Source organism: Anomalospiza imberbis, chromosome 1, assembly GCF_031753505.1.
Source record: "Anomalospiza imberbis isolate Cuckoo-Finch-1a 21T00152 chromosome 1, ASM3175350v1, whole genome shotgun sequence".
Taxonomy (NCBI): Eukaryota; Metazoa; Chordata; class Aves; order Passeriformes; family Viduidae; genus Anomalospiza; species Anomalospiza imberbis.
The window spans coordinates 37,261,219-37,275,853 of NC_089681.1; the positions used below are offsets into that span (position 1 = coordinate 37,261,219).

Below are 14,635 nucleotides of genomic sequence, written 5' to 3' on the forward strand. Positions count from 1 at the left end.
CCAAGCATGAAGGCAGCAGCATATTCCCAATGTAGAACAGACTTTCTGCTAGACCTCTGTCAGAGACAAAGCAGAACATGCCAATGGTTTATTTTCAAGGACTTTAAATGATTACAGTTTTCACAGGTACAGTAAAACTCCCATAACCCCCAGATCACAGCCAAGAGATAATCTGTTCGGCTTCAGTTTAGTTTAATCAGGTTAAATACCTGACTTGATATGGAAGAAAAACCTGACAGAAAATGTGAATCAAAATGGCTACTAGCACAGAGTACACTCTCTGAACTCTTCCTACTGCTAAGCCAAAGCTCAACATATTACGGCAGACTATTTGGCAGAGTTTGTTTAAGAAACTGTATAGGACAAGGAGGAAGCTTACGGTCCCTAAACTCAATACACAAAATACAATTGTTTAGAATTTACTACTAAGAAAAATATTTTAAGGAAGAAGGCTAATTCTGAAAAATAGTAGTCTGTTTAGACACAGACTCTAAACACTTAAGACAGATTTTTTTTTTTTAAGTGCTGAATGTCAGATCAACTCTCCTTTAAAGGATGGCATTTATCAACTTCATGAGAGCAGTAGCAAGACAGAATTAACACTTGGTAAAGAACCAAGATCCTCTGCCTAGTGCTGCTTGGTAATCAGCAACTATTACACATCCCAATATGGCAGACACAAAGCACATCACTATGAACCTGGCACACCAGTTTGGAGTAGCACTTTGTGTCCTGGCTTCCAATCACCTGCTCAGGTCACTGGCCTTGAAAGGAAGAGAAACCATCCAAGCACTCAGAAATGCATGAACTAAACAGATATTTTGCCTTCTAACGCTTCCATGTGTAATTAAGGCAGGGAGCATCAAATTCACTCACTGGAAGTGAATGTACTTTTTCTTATGATACAGCAGAACTATATGCTCAAAATTTCTCCTGCTCTTTCAGAGAAAGCCTTGTCCATATACCAGCAACAGCAAGCATCCCAAAGTGGAAAAATACCCTCGCTACTGCTAATCCAACACCTTGGGTTTTTATTTTTTTCTGTGGCAATGCTTAAGTTCCTTTTAAGCCCTTCCTGTAGCAATGCCTATCACACCAGACACCTCCAAATGTAATCCACTGGAATAAGCAGCCTTTAAATTAAGGTGTTGTAAGGTCATATAGCAACAAGATGATCGGATTAAAGAGGAAGTGGAGTTAAGTTAATACTGAGTCACTATTTTAAGTTCTGCGTTCAAGACAACAGCATGATAGCCTTTCAAGTACAAACCAGTCTTCAAGCAGGATGGCTGAAGAACTTTTCTATTAAAAAAAAAAAAGTTTTATTTCTTGTGTAAATCTGAATATTAAATGAAGGACAACTCATCAGACAGACAAGATCTGGTCCCAGAGACAGATGTTTTACAGCTGTGCTTTGGGCTTCCTAAAGCCCATTAGAGCTAGCACATACAATTCCTAATGTAAACAAGCTGCTTTTAGTAACTACAATATTCACTCTGAACACAGACAACACTAGTCAGGGCCACCACTACTCACAGTTTGCATCAAATGCAGCTTACAATGCCCATAAGATAGAATCTGTAAATCCCCTCTCCTGCACCTCCTGCCATCCCTGTAGACCCTGAAGATGTAAAGTCCAAGGAAAGGAATCTAGAAGGTGCACTACATGAAGGTTTGGGTTTTTTGTAACTATGGCAAGAATTCACCTTCTATTAACACACATACAATTGCCCAGATCTTGAGAAAAACAGGAAGGACAGCATGAGCTTCCACTCTTCCACTTGCCAAGAAGTCCCTTTCTGTCACACTGCAGGCAATATAAACAAGTAAGCTGACAAAAAAAGCCAGGGCTCTTCAGAAATCAAGCAGCTTCTAATGCCATGTTGCTGCTATGCTGAAAGAGTCAATCACCTCAAGCTGACAGGTGGATTGAACAGAAGCTGCAGTCAGAATCCCTGACTTTTTGTAAGGTGTTTATTTCTCTGCTAAGGAACACAATGTAAACTGCCCATTTTTCTCTCTGGAGAGCAGCAAGAGCACAGTATTACAGAAGTGACTAAGCAGCATGTTATTTGACTTGCAATGTACTTTTTTTTCCACCAGTTTTAACAAGCAGGAGTGCATTCATTTCACTATCAGAAAGCATAAGACTATGATAGGAAGTAACAGCCTCAGCCACCTACTAGGACCAAGCACTCATTCCATCTTGAACCAGCAGGAAAATGTAAATAGTTGAGAATACTCTGAATAATGGAACCCACTGAATTACTAACTGATGAAACTTGATGACACTGAAACAACACTGACTTGATAAAATTTGAGATAAATTGACTCCAAGCTGATGAACCTAATGGAGGATTTCAAACTCGCAAAAAAAAAAACAAAACAAAACCAAAAAAAAAACCAAACAAAAAAAACCCCACCAACCCAAAACCAACAACAGCCCCCTCCTCTCCTTTCTTGTGAACAAATTGTTTCAAAGATAAAATACTTCACATTTGAAAGAGCAAACAAGTTATTTATACATTAGTAAATATTTTAGGCTTTTGTTTTCCTACCTGAAGAGGAAAACTGATTTCTGGTCAGTGGATTATTACTTCTAACCAATTTATAACATGCAATCCATAGCATCAACTGAATAAACAAGTAACAAATTTTAATATCCATTTTAACTCGGGCCAGCACATTTTTCTTTTCATGTCCTTTGCCTCACAGATGATTACTCTATTTCTCTTTCTCCCATGAAGGTTCCCAGGCAACTGATCCAATCCACTTGCTCACTGCCACCAAAATGAAAAGATGAAAAGGGCTTGCTGCTCTCCAATCCAGCGGCCCCCCTTGTCCTTAGTACCAGCTCTGGTGTTCATCAGATCCTTTTATGAGCTAGTTTGATTCATTACAACAGCAAAATGCTCTCCATTTTACAGAGTTATTTTTCTGCCATTTTGGTGAACTAAAGTGGCTCACAGAAAGACCTGACAAGCACTGCTGCCAGAAAAAAGTAGCAGAGCCATGTGGTTGCGAGTTGGGGTGCAGGGGGACAAAGGCAGAGAGGAAACTTCTCCTTTCAGAACAACGTCCGGTTGAATTAGCTCACTGCATTTCTCAAACCATACCCTGACTTACAAATTATTAGATGGACCAGAAGACAACATTCAACAGTTTTCAGCTATCTTCAGAGCTACAAAAAAACTTATCATACAAAAAAAAAATACTCTTACACAGATTTAAGTATAATACTCTATCAGAAGAAAAAAAGTTCTTATAAACATAATATCAAGGATACCCTAGACAAGGAGGATAAAGAAAGCTTGGCAGATTTCACTCTAGTTTTTGGGGGGGTTGTTTTTTAATTTTAAAAATGAACAAACAAAAATCAAAAACCCTGGGAACAGCCACCAATCTCAATAAACATTATGATGGAGAAACAAGTATTTTGGATAAGCAGAAAAGAACAACTTTTGTCACCAGTATCCAAAATAAACCTACCAGAGGACATCTTATGTGCCTAAGAGAAAGCACCTTGAGGGAAGGAGGCAGTCAAGCCAACATGGTGGAAGCAGGTGCTACAGCTGCCTAGTCCCCAGGTTTTCTGCCCAGTGATTTCTGTCCATGGATTAATCTGCCTCCCAATGTGATGGATTGCCTGCTGCAGATGTGCTGTTTCACTCCAGACGAGAGAAGTCAAGGTGTACCAAATGTATCACTCCCACAGCCACATTGAATCAATCTCGCTATTCAAAGTTCATTGCCTGCGTGGAGGCTCCTCAACACAGAAACAGCTGCTTCCAGTATTTGCTGAAGAGAAAAAGCACCCTGCCCCAGAACACCCCCAGTGTCACACCTTGTCATATTAGAGAAGGGCTTTTTAGCCTTCCTGACCCTACCAGCTTCCTACCTAAAATCTTAATGTTTGGCAGCCACAGAACACACCACCAAACTCCAAGTGACACACAGGCACACAAAGGAAGACAGCAGCAGATCCCAGAAGCCCCACCATGGGAAGAAGTTCAGGCACACAGCCTGCCTCCCAGCTGGCACTAATATCCACCTCTAAGAACCCCTCCTAGTCCAGTTCCTCAGACAGCCAAAATCTGCGTTGCCCAACCAGCCCCATACAGCACAGTCCAGTTGTGCCACTGGTCGTGCGACAATCTCAGGGAAGTCACGTGTGAACCAGTGACAAGCCAAAGGGTGTCCATCCAGAGAGGCAGGCCGAAAGGTAAGAGTCCTGGTTTCTATTGAGAGAGGAGACAGAGAAAGGTGAAGAAGAGAAAGAGATTAAGGAGATTAATCTTTTAAATCACACCATTAGGAAAATTTCTAATGAGAACAGCAATGGAAGCAATTGCTTTCACCTGACATCTTTTCTGTAGCCAATTTTTTAACCTCACAAAATTAAGTAGTCATGCTTTGGGCAAGGGTAACAAGGGGGTGTGAGGCCTTAACTTACTTCCCTGAGAACTCACCGTTCAAGAGTTCAGTAACCTTAACCACAGCATTTATCTAATTCTAGCCATGGTAAGTGAAAATCCACACAAACACCCTCCTTCCATTCTTCTTTTTTTTTTTTTAATAGTTTCAGTGCAACATCTAATAAACTCAACTTCTAAGACTACTACATACTACAAAGATTCTCGGACCCAAGCTGTAAGATATGTTTCTGTCCTAGTGCTGCCCCTAACAAGCTGATTCTTCCAACAGCCGTGCCATTTCCACGAAACAACCCCTTCCTTCAGCATGGCTGCCACAAGGTTCAAATCCTGTTTGAACTGTGAAAGTATGTTCACCAAGAGTCACTTCTGTGAGAGAAAACAGCACGGTCTGGAGAATACTGCACAACTGTAGTAAGGAGAAATGCCGGTGAGATAGGCAATTTTTTTTCAGTAACTGCTGTAAAGATTACAACAGAATTAAAGAAGCACATTTCACTTACTTCTGTACAAAAAAAGAACAAAAAAATGAAAATGACAACATACCTTTGTAGAGATCAATACAGAAATAAGAGGGAAGTGAAGCTGAAGCCTGCTTATTCACTTCCCCTCAACGAAAGAGTGATGAATAAAGTAAAGAGGAATGAGGCTGTACTCCACTTACAGTGAATGCAAAGCACAGCAGACACCTCACAATGGTACTGATAAATAAACTGAATTACTTAGCGGTTCTCTCCCAGACTAACATCCTGAGGCAGTCCAGAAACCCCTATTTAACTCACTTTCTGAATGATTCCTTCCTAAATCAAGAGAGATAGTAAACTGCTCACTATAAATTCTCAGTTTAATTCTTCATGGTTAAAACAACTCAAGGCAAGAATTATACTCTTAGTGAGAGTCCCCTCATCAGAGTTTAAAGGAATCTCTGAACTCACATAGGCACTGGCTACTATGTCAGAGGGCCTTCCTTTAAGCCATCCTGACACAACTACACCACCCAGTGAAGCTGCCTGGTCTTTCCAGGAACTAGCAACATAGTCCCAGTACCTTTCAAACCAAGAACTGGAGATGATGAGCTGCCGCCTGCTTTTTGCCTCGCAATAAACCAGTAAATCCAACAAGCAGCTACTTCAGTCCAGAAGCAGCACAAACCAGAGCACATTCTAAAAAATCCACAGAACTTGCCTAGATATATGCCAGACAGTTGAGACAAAAAAAAAAAATCATCATCTTAGATCTCATGTCAAGACAGTAACTGCAGTTATGGTTGTTTCAGTATTTCTTATCCCCCATGAGAAAACAATACACATTCAAATACAGAACTTCAAGCAAGAGGATACTTAGGATGCCTGATTTCTGGACTTCAGATAGGCTCTCCTGTCCAGGAAAAGGTAAGGTTTTGAAAACATTTGTTATACCCTGAACAACTAATTAACATGCATCCTTGAAATTTACCAGTCTCTCACTGTTATGCACTTTTATCTCAGCCTTATCAGAATTAGTTTTGAACATCTGTTAGCCTCATCATTACTCTCCTTCTCTCAATCCTCCTTCTATCGAGCATTACAAACCAGGTCAGTTGTATTGCCTTTCTGGCTGTTAATCTTCAACTTGAAGAAATACTAAACTGCCTTTTTCTACAGTACAGACTGCCACATGCTTGCCTGCAAGACACTTTACCAAGTAGCATTTCAGCTTTGGATTTCAATCTCAACAGCTACATTGATGGATCCTCTTTGAAGCAAAGAATATTTTCTCATAACTTGTCATCAACTCAGATTTCCCACTTACTAGTTCATCCAAGTTAATACCAAAGACTTGAATAGAGTTTCTCAGTTTCTATTATATAAGAGCTTGTTTCACATTTCTACCAGAACAGCACTACCTACCTCAATGCTTTCTGTGATGAAAACTTTCTCCATGTTTTGTCCTATTACTGATGTCTAAACTACTAAAATTCCAGCTTTCAGCTCAGCTTTAGTCTTCACCTGAATTCTCTCATAAAGAATGGCCAGTATTCCTTTGCACATAGTGACTACCCACTTAACAAATCCTGTTTACCCTGTAAATAAACCCATAGGCTTCCTATTTTAAGGTCGAGGACAAAAGTGCCTTTATTAAAGTCTTCCTTGGCCTTGCTCCATGTTCTGATCAGCTTTACCACTGGTCACATAGTTCCTGGTCTCCAAAGCTCCCCTATTTCTTTCACAATCAGTCAGGAGTCAGGAGCTGCTCCCCACACCCCAAACTTCTCTGCTTGGCAAGGGATAGCCCACAATGGCTATGTCCATTTCAAAATTGTCATGGAACTAGACCCTCCCCACTCACAACTATTCAGTGCATAGAGCAGGAGAAACCACTACAGCCCTATCTATCCACTATTAAAAGATGGGGGAATGTCACCTTCATGAAAACAAAACTTGAAACAAGAGGATTTTCCTCTTCAAAGGGTCATGAAGAACCTTTGGGGAGCTGCCAGCACACTGCAGCAGCCCCCTGCTCTGGCTGTCTGCTGCCGCTCATCCCCTTGCCATGACAGCATCCAGGGACTAACATGAGACTTCATCAAGCTTTGGTGCAGCCAGCCAGCCCCCCCCACACCAGCTTATGCATCCTCCATGGTTTTGGTAGAAAGCAGCATTAGGAGCTGAAACACATGTTTATTTTGCCACATATCCTAATTATCTAGGGCTGGCAAGAAAACACAACTCCATTAAGCAAACAGAAAGCAGTATGAATTGGAAAAAAGATTAAAAACCCAACAGGAAAGGCACAACCTGAAGAGGAACAAAATCTATGGGAAAGCTGGGGGGGAGGGGAGTAGAATGGGCAGGAAGGAGAAATAAAAAGTTTTGTTTTCAGAGCAGGACTGCCTGTGCTGCACAGAAGGAATCCTACTTTGTACATCTGATGTATACCTCCACAAAATGTTTTAAGTGACACTTGCTTTGTAGATAGAGATCAAAATAAACTGTGGGGAGGTCAATTTCTTTCAAAATCACCAAGAAACATTAAAGCCAGCTACCTGTTGAAGTTCTAGCAGTAAGCAGAAAGCTCAGCTGAACAGCTTAAAAAGTGACTCAAGGACATTAAAATAAAGTGTTTCCAAAACTATCCAGCACTAGATTTGCCATATGCCAGCTACTCCTAGGCAGGCAAATTGCTGCATTGGTGTCCCCAAACACAAGCTCATATTTAAATGAAACCAGAACAGAATAAGCTCTAGGATCAGGACCATATAAGTGAAATTTTATTTTCCCCTCAGAACCATTAGGAAGAGGGCAGACATTTTGGCTGCAATGATTTTTTCCAGACAATTGATTCCCAAAGTTATTTATTTCCCACCATTCCCCTCAAGGCCCTCTCGTCACAGCAATTGTCTATGTCAGAGGAAGGTTGGACTCAGCTACCATGAAAGCCAAGCAAAACCACACCCAAAATAGCTATATAGGTCACTACAGAGCAAAGCGAGCCCTACATCATGTCAGCAAGGGCTTCTGGTTAGTTCTCACATGGCAATAAGCTTTCAAAGTCATGTGTTACAATGTTTTACTAAAACACTAGCTTATATGGTAACTAGCACCCTCTTATTGAATATCAACGTTTAAAAGAAAATGCTTAAACTAAGTTGTATCCTTCATTATTTTCCCCCTTTTTTTAAAGAGAATGCATTTAGCATAAGGGCAGCAGAACAACCAGAGTGTTTCAAAACAGCTACAGAACAGCATCCAGAGAAGAACCCAAGTGGCAGCACAAAGATCCTTGGTTTTGGCTTGGCTTCTTCTAGGTACATGTTTACATCTCAGAAAAGTCACAATGTTGGAAGCTAAGAGCTAATCAGCTTTTATATACTTAAGAATACCCTTAAGAGCTTTGTTGTCATATTTGGGCTCTTGGAATGTGTCCTTTAGGTCATAACCTCCTTTTTATTTTTTGCATCACGCCTTCCAACCTCACTTTCCAAGACAGATTTTTAGTGCACAACTACGGCGTGGCATTTCCATGACCGCTGATCTTGGGTAAGATGCAAATCACTGAAAGTTAGTCAGATTGTGCAGATGGAAAGAAATCGGGAGGAAAACTTCCATCAGGTTTTAGTATCTCATCAGAACCCTAATAAAAACATGGGATGTTTCTGCATATAGTACTTCACTCCTTCCTCTGAAAGAGTTTTAAAAATTAAATCATAGTTGGAGTTTCCCTTTGCCTTTTTATCACTGCTACAATATAGACAGTATTTAAGACTTTGTTTCATTAAAATCCAATAGTTTGTATTTGTGCTAACAAGCTATTCAAGGAAACATAAATTATGAGAAACGATGGAGTTAATGTCTGTCTTAATGATGAAGCTTAATTGATAGCTAAATGGTGAAGCTAAATTAATACAGTAACTTTTTTGTTGGAAAAGTGAAGGTTAAAGCCTCACCTATACACAAAAGACTCACTTGTCAGAAAGGCAGTTTAATTATTTACTAAAATTTGCAGTTTTCTCTTGTATACAGGGAACATTAAAGTAACATAAAAATATCACCCATGTTACTTATGGGCATCAGTTAACCAGCTCATAAATCTGAGCAGTTAGATTTGTTCACAGCAGACAAATACATAAGGGTTTGGAAGTGAGGATTTAAGGGAATTGGGGGAAGGAAGACCTTCAGACACACACACACCACTTGTCACACAGTTGCCTGCACCCTTGCTAGCCACACACATTTCTTTGAATAATGGCAGATTCACAAGAGCAAATACCAACCAGCACATTCTAAAGGCTTTCCATCTGAAACTTAATGTAAAAATGAATGGGAAGTAAGGGATACAGGTAAGGCACAGGATTCAAGGAGACACCTGCATTTATTTCCACCCTCCTTCTTTCTGGTTACTGTCTCCCACCTCTTCCATCCCACCTTAGCAACCTCTACCTATCACACCATACATTGCAAACAAACCAAATCCCCAACAGCCAGCTGCTATAGGATGCCTTGGACATGGAAAACACAGCCTCACTGCCACACTTCAGCAGCTCTGAGAAAACCTGAGAAGCCCCTATTACTCAGGCCTTTCCAGCTTGACAGAAAATCATGTCCGGGTTGCCTTTGTTCAGGTTTTGTTGTATCCTCACAGTGCAGGTTCTCCAGCCCGCAGAGCCGCCGTCTGTGGGGCACAGACCTGGCACGGAGCCTCCCTGTGTGCCAGGGCAGGACAGGCCCGCTGACCACAACACCCAGCCAGCCATGCCAAGCCCAGAGTGAGCAGCACATCCCTCTTCAGTACCTGCTTGCAGCTTCGCCATTGGCCTGATCCACCTGGACTCACAAACAACTCATTTCACTAGTCTTATAAAATCCCAATATTATTTGAGTGTTAACGGGAAGTACTGCAAACGTTCATCAGAAGCTTTTCCGTTCAAAACAGCAAATAATTCATGCAGAAAAGAAACTACACTCAGGTTAACTGACCCCTCTACACAGACAGGGAAACCTTTACAGTGCTCCTTTGACACAACTCTTCAGGTTTCAGCGTTAACCAAAGCCAAGAGGAACTGGTCACAAATGAAATTTCCAATCACTGCACAGAGTTTTGATTGCAATAGAGAGTGTTCCACTAAACCTGCTTTTTACTGATGTTACAATGCAAAATCCCTAGAAATTTTTATTTTCCTACAAGGATTGTGTGATCCTTGCCTGTGATCAAAACTTTCCTTCATTACTGAAGAGGCGACAAAATAATTTTGGGTTACAAATATGAGGATTTTTTCCCCTGTTTAAATAACCTAACCAAGATTTATAAGCAATAACAGAAATGTCATCACATTGTTAAATATTCAGTAAGATATTTGGTCAAATACGATTATCCAATTAGTATCAGTGAATCAATAATTGAGTTACACTTGCAATCACAAGCATTTAATACTTTTCCAAGAGCCTGTGCAATGGCTTTAATAATGATCTTTATAAAAAGTTCTTACTAAAAACAGCTCAAAAGAGACTGAAAATAAGCAGTTCAGATCAACAGAAAGACAGGACAAGATGTGTAAATCTGTGGCATTCACCAGTATTTTAGTAGGGGAAATTTTGTTCCATAAAACTGTTTCAAACTTCACATTATGTCTAAGACCAAAAATAATTACTTTTTCCAAGCAGCTGTGGTTTTAACCTAGAGGAAAATAGTACACTATCATAAGGATCTCTGCAAAACCCTGAGCACATTTACAACACCAAACAAGACGAAACAAGCAATACTCCCCACTTTTGGTAGCTGGAGATAGGAAAATATACAGAATGTAATTGTTCTGATCACCTGTTACAAATCTCAGAAAGAAATGGTTAATTTTCCCCCAGACTGTATCTTATTTTAGAAGTGATTACTAGAATTTTTCTGCTGCTGTTATAAATGCAGACCTCTTCAAAGGAGCTCTCTCTAACTATCACCTCACCGTTAAGTCTGAAGCAACCTGGACACCTAAAATATGGTCTATGCTGAGCAACACGGGGTTTCTATTATTATTTTTATTTTGTTAATCAGAAAAAAAAAAGTATTGGAAACTTTCACGGTGGAAACTAGAGAGCTTGGAAGTTCCTCTCTTAGCAGTGCCCAGCAATGGAGAGGAAAGTGTTCTGCATACGTGCCCCAAGCATCCAGCTACATTTAGCTTTCAGCCTTTTTATTATCATTGTCAATGAATGGGCCCCAGTCAAATTAAAGCTGCCATTTTAGGTTAAAGACTGGAGAGCCTCTGTTGTGCAACAGCGAGACAAAAACACTCCAAGCGACAGATGCAGCACTCTCATTGGAAAATGATAGATTTCAACTTTCATAAAAAAAAAAAAAGAATAATAATTACGAATCATGCTTTTTTAATATAAATTATATATTGATACTCACACATTACCGCAAACTAACGGGATTTATAATTGGGAAAAATCAGCTACCCATGCTGCTAAGGTCATAGTCATTAAGATTTTTTTGCCGTCGTTAGAATGGATGATCTGTGAGGAAATGAACAGAAACATTTTTTTGTTCAACTTGCTTGTTTGTACCTCCGCTAGTCCCGCATAACACGAGAAAAGAAAAAAAGGAAAAGGGAAAAAAAAAAAAAAAAAAAGCTAATACATTCTCCCGAAAGCCATCTTCCAGGATAAACACTGCCCGCGATCTGCTTTGATGAGAGTAAGAACCGAGACGAACATCGACACAGAAACAAACTTATCGCACCGAGGTTATTCTGATATTCCCCAACCAAACATCCGCGGAAGCCCAAGTGGCACGGGAAATTAAAAAAAAAAAAAAAAAAAAAAAGAAAGAAAAAAAAAAACTACTCGCAAATGAAAAAAAAATGTCCTTTTCTCTAGTGGGGAGGCACGCTCGGCCCCTTCCCAAACGAAAACAAAGGCAGAAAGTGGGTAAGTGCGGGAGAGTTGCGCGGCGCCGCGCGGCCCCGCAGCGGACAGGGAGCTCCCGGGCATCCATCGCTACTTTCCTTTTGTCCATTGTCTGTTTAAAAAACAACTACTTTAAACCCGGGCGTGAGCGGGCTGTCGGGGGGAGCCGGGGAAACCAGCTCCATTTCCAGCCCGTGCCCCACGGCCACCCCCTTCCCCAGCACCTCGACCCGCCCCCCCCGAACACCCACCCGCGAAGACCGGCCCGGCAGCGCGGGGCGCGCCCGGAGGGGCTCCCCCGGCGTGGGAGCGCGTCCCCTGATTTAGCGCTACCGGGATAAATGAAGGCAACGTAATGATGGCTGCTCATTGCCTGCAGCGCCTTCTCCCTGAGACTCACTAACAACCCTGCCCCCCTCCCCCCGCCACCGCTCTCTCACACACACCCGCGCACACGCACAGGCGCTGCCCGCTCCCCGCCGCCCCGCACGCAGCGCCCGCCGCCGGCCCCGCTCCGCTTCCCACCGCGCCCCGCGGACCGAGGGCGGCCGGCACCCCCCCAGCTCCGCGCCCTGACCGCTTTGGCCTCAAACCACCTTTTTCCGCTCACCCTCAAAATGGCCCGGAACGGGGTGGGGGGAAGAGCGACGAGGGGAGCGCCCCGGCCCCGACCCCATGTGCGCGGCGGCGTTAGCGCCTCCCGCCCGCCCCGGCTCCGCGCCGGCGGAGCGAAGGTACCCGGCGGGGTGAAGCCCCTATTATGCGGCGTCCGCCGGCACCGCTCCGGCTGCCTCGGGTAGCGTTCTCCCTTCCCTTCCCGTCCCCTCCCTCTTTCCCCCGCTCCCCTTTCTTCTCCGGCCGCCGGGGAGCGCCGGCCGCCCCCTGCCCCCTCCCGGTGCCGCCGGGGCAGGACGATCCCCCCGCCGCGCGCACCGGCGGCCGAAGCGGCACCTCGTGCTCCCGCCTCCCTCCTCCTTCTCCTCCCTCCCCGCCCGCCTTCCTGCCGCCCGCCGCCACCCACCGCCCGGCCTCCGCTGGGGGTGCCCCCGCTGCGGCCCGGGCCCCGGCCCCAGCGACCCATGTGCCTGCGCGGAGCGGGGCGGTGCCGGGCCGGGCCGGGCCGTGCACGGCAGGGAAGCGCCCTCACTTTGTTAGCGCTTGTTGTGCCGACGCGGCCGCCGGGAGCCGTCAGCGTGGTCAGCGGGGGAAGCGCTCCCGCGGCCATCCCGGCCGGCGCTGGGCCCAGCCGCCCCCGCCGCGCAGTTTTACTCAACTTTTCCCGGATTTTTAGTCACCCTCCAAACTTGCGGAGAGGAGCGCAGGGGGGAGAAGAAGGGAAGGGGCGCCGGCGCTCCGGCTCCCCGGTGCCCTCCCCTCCCCCGAGGCGAGGCAGGCGGCCGGCCGGCCGCAGCACAACAAAAAGCCATTTACACCCGGGGAAGTGCCCCGCTGAGACACCCCCCTCAACACACACACCCCCCCGCCCCGCCTCGCCCGGAGCCGCGGCAGGGCTCAGCATCCCCCACCCCCCCGGACCGCCGCCGGCAGCGAGCACCCCCGCGCCGCTCCGCTCCGCCGGGGACAGAGACCTGCCGCGGGTCCCCTGCTCCATGGCCGGCGCCCGCCCTCCCTTCCTCCCTCCGCGCCCAGTGAGGTGCGGGGTCACTCACCGGGCCGGTGCGTGGCCGTCGGGGACCGGTGTCCCCCGCTCGCTCCCTCGCTGCCCTCCGCCGAAGGGCCGGGGAGGAGGAGGGGACACGCTCCGGAGTTGGTGCCGTCGGCCGGGGGGGGCGAGGCGGGGTGCGGGTCTCGCACACAACACACACGCACACAACACACACGCACGGAGTTGCTCGCTCGCACCGGGGCTGGGCTAAGAGGGGAGGAGGGGGGATCCCTGACCGGGGCGGGCAGGCGAAGGAGGGGTGGAAGGGAGGGGAGGGAGAGGAAGGGTCAGCGCGGGTCTCGGGTAGTTTCGGGGTCTCCGCCGGCTCCGCTTCGCTCCTTTGTGTAATTTCACTCGATTCAAGTTTAATCCGATAGTTCCCGAGCGAGCGAGCGCGCCCGCCGGAGCCGAGCCGAGCGCGACACCAGCCAGCCAGGCGGCTGCCGCCCCCTGCGCCCGCCCGCCCCCGCCGCCTCCCTCCCTCCTTCCTCCCTCCCTCCGCCGCCACAAGGCGCGCCCCCGACACCGCCCCCTCCCCGGGGGCGAGCGCCGCCGCGCGCCCCGCCCCCGCGACGTCACGGCCCCGCCCGGCATAATTTATGCAACGAGGAGAGAAGGGGGGAAAAGGGAAAAAAAAAAAAAAAAGAAGAGGGGGGAAAAAAAAAAAAAAAAAAAAAAAAAGGAAACCCCCCCCCCCCCCCGCCCCGGGCTGGGGTCACTAACCTGCCTGCGCGCGGCCCGCCAGCGCCCCGCCGGGGCTCCGGCCGCCCGCCGGCCGAGGGTGCGCTGCCGCGGGGCACGGCGGGGCACGGCGTCTTCCGTGCGCTCCCCCGCCGCTGCGCTCCGCCCCGCCGCACTGACCGGGCCGAGGGAGGGCTGCTCTGCACCGCTCCGCACCTCGGGGTCAGCGCCGCGCCCGCCCGCCCGCCCGCCCTGGCGCGTTCCGTCCCGGGAAACTCCCGGTGAAGCCCGGGGGGTGTGCTGCGTGTGAGGTGTCACTGTGTCACTGCCGCTCTTCAAACTTCCCAACCGCGGCGGCGAAACGAAACCGAGAGGCGTCCCGGGAGGCTGCCCGGCCCCCCGCGCCCGTCCCGGCCCCGGCCTCTGCCCCCGGACAGGCGGCGGGCACCGCACCCCCGCCCGCCTCTCTCATCCCG

General features: G+C 46.6%; 1 protein-coding gene across 8 annotated transcripts in view; it reads right to left on the reverse strand.

The window, feature by feature from the left end:
• The window catches only part of CHD7 (chromodomain helicase DNA binding protein 7), a 133,275-nt gene extending 118,930 nt beyond the window's left edge, over window positions 1–14,345 (reverse strand). For 3 of the 8 annotated variants that reach the window (XM_068188045.1, XM_068188060.1, XM_068188051.1), the window contains exons 1-2: window positions 13,483–13,938; window positions 11,316–11,419 (exon numbers count right to left, since the gene is read on the reverse strand). The gene's annotated coding sequence lies outside the window, so the exon portion shown is untranslated. Of the gene's footprint in view, window positions 1–11,315; window positions 11,420–12,422; window positions 12,439–13,482; window positions 13,957–14,201 lie in introns of those variants that run through there. The other 5 variants (XM_068188001.1, XM_068188036.1, XM_068188010.1 and 2 more) reach the window with 5 other exon arrangements.
• Between the last annotated feature and the right edge of the window lie 290 nt (window positions 14,346–14,635).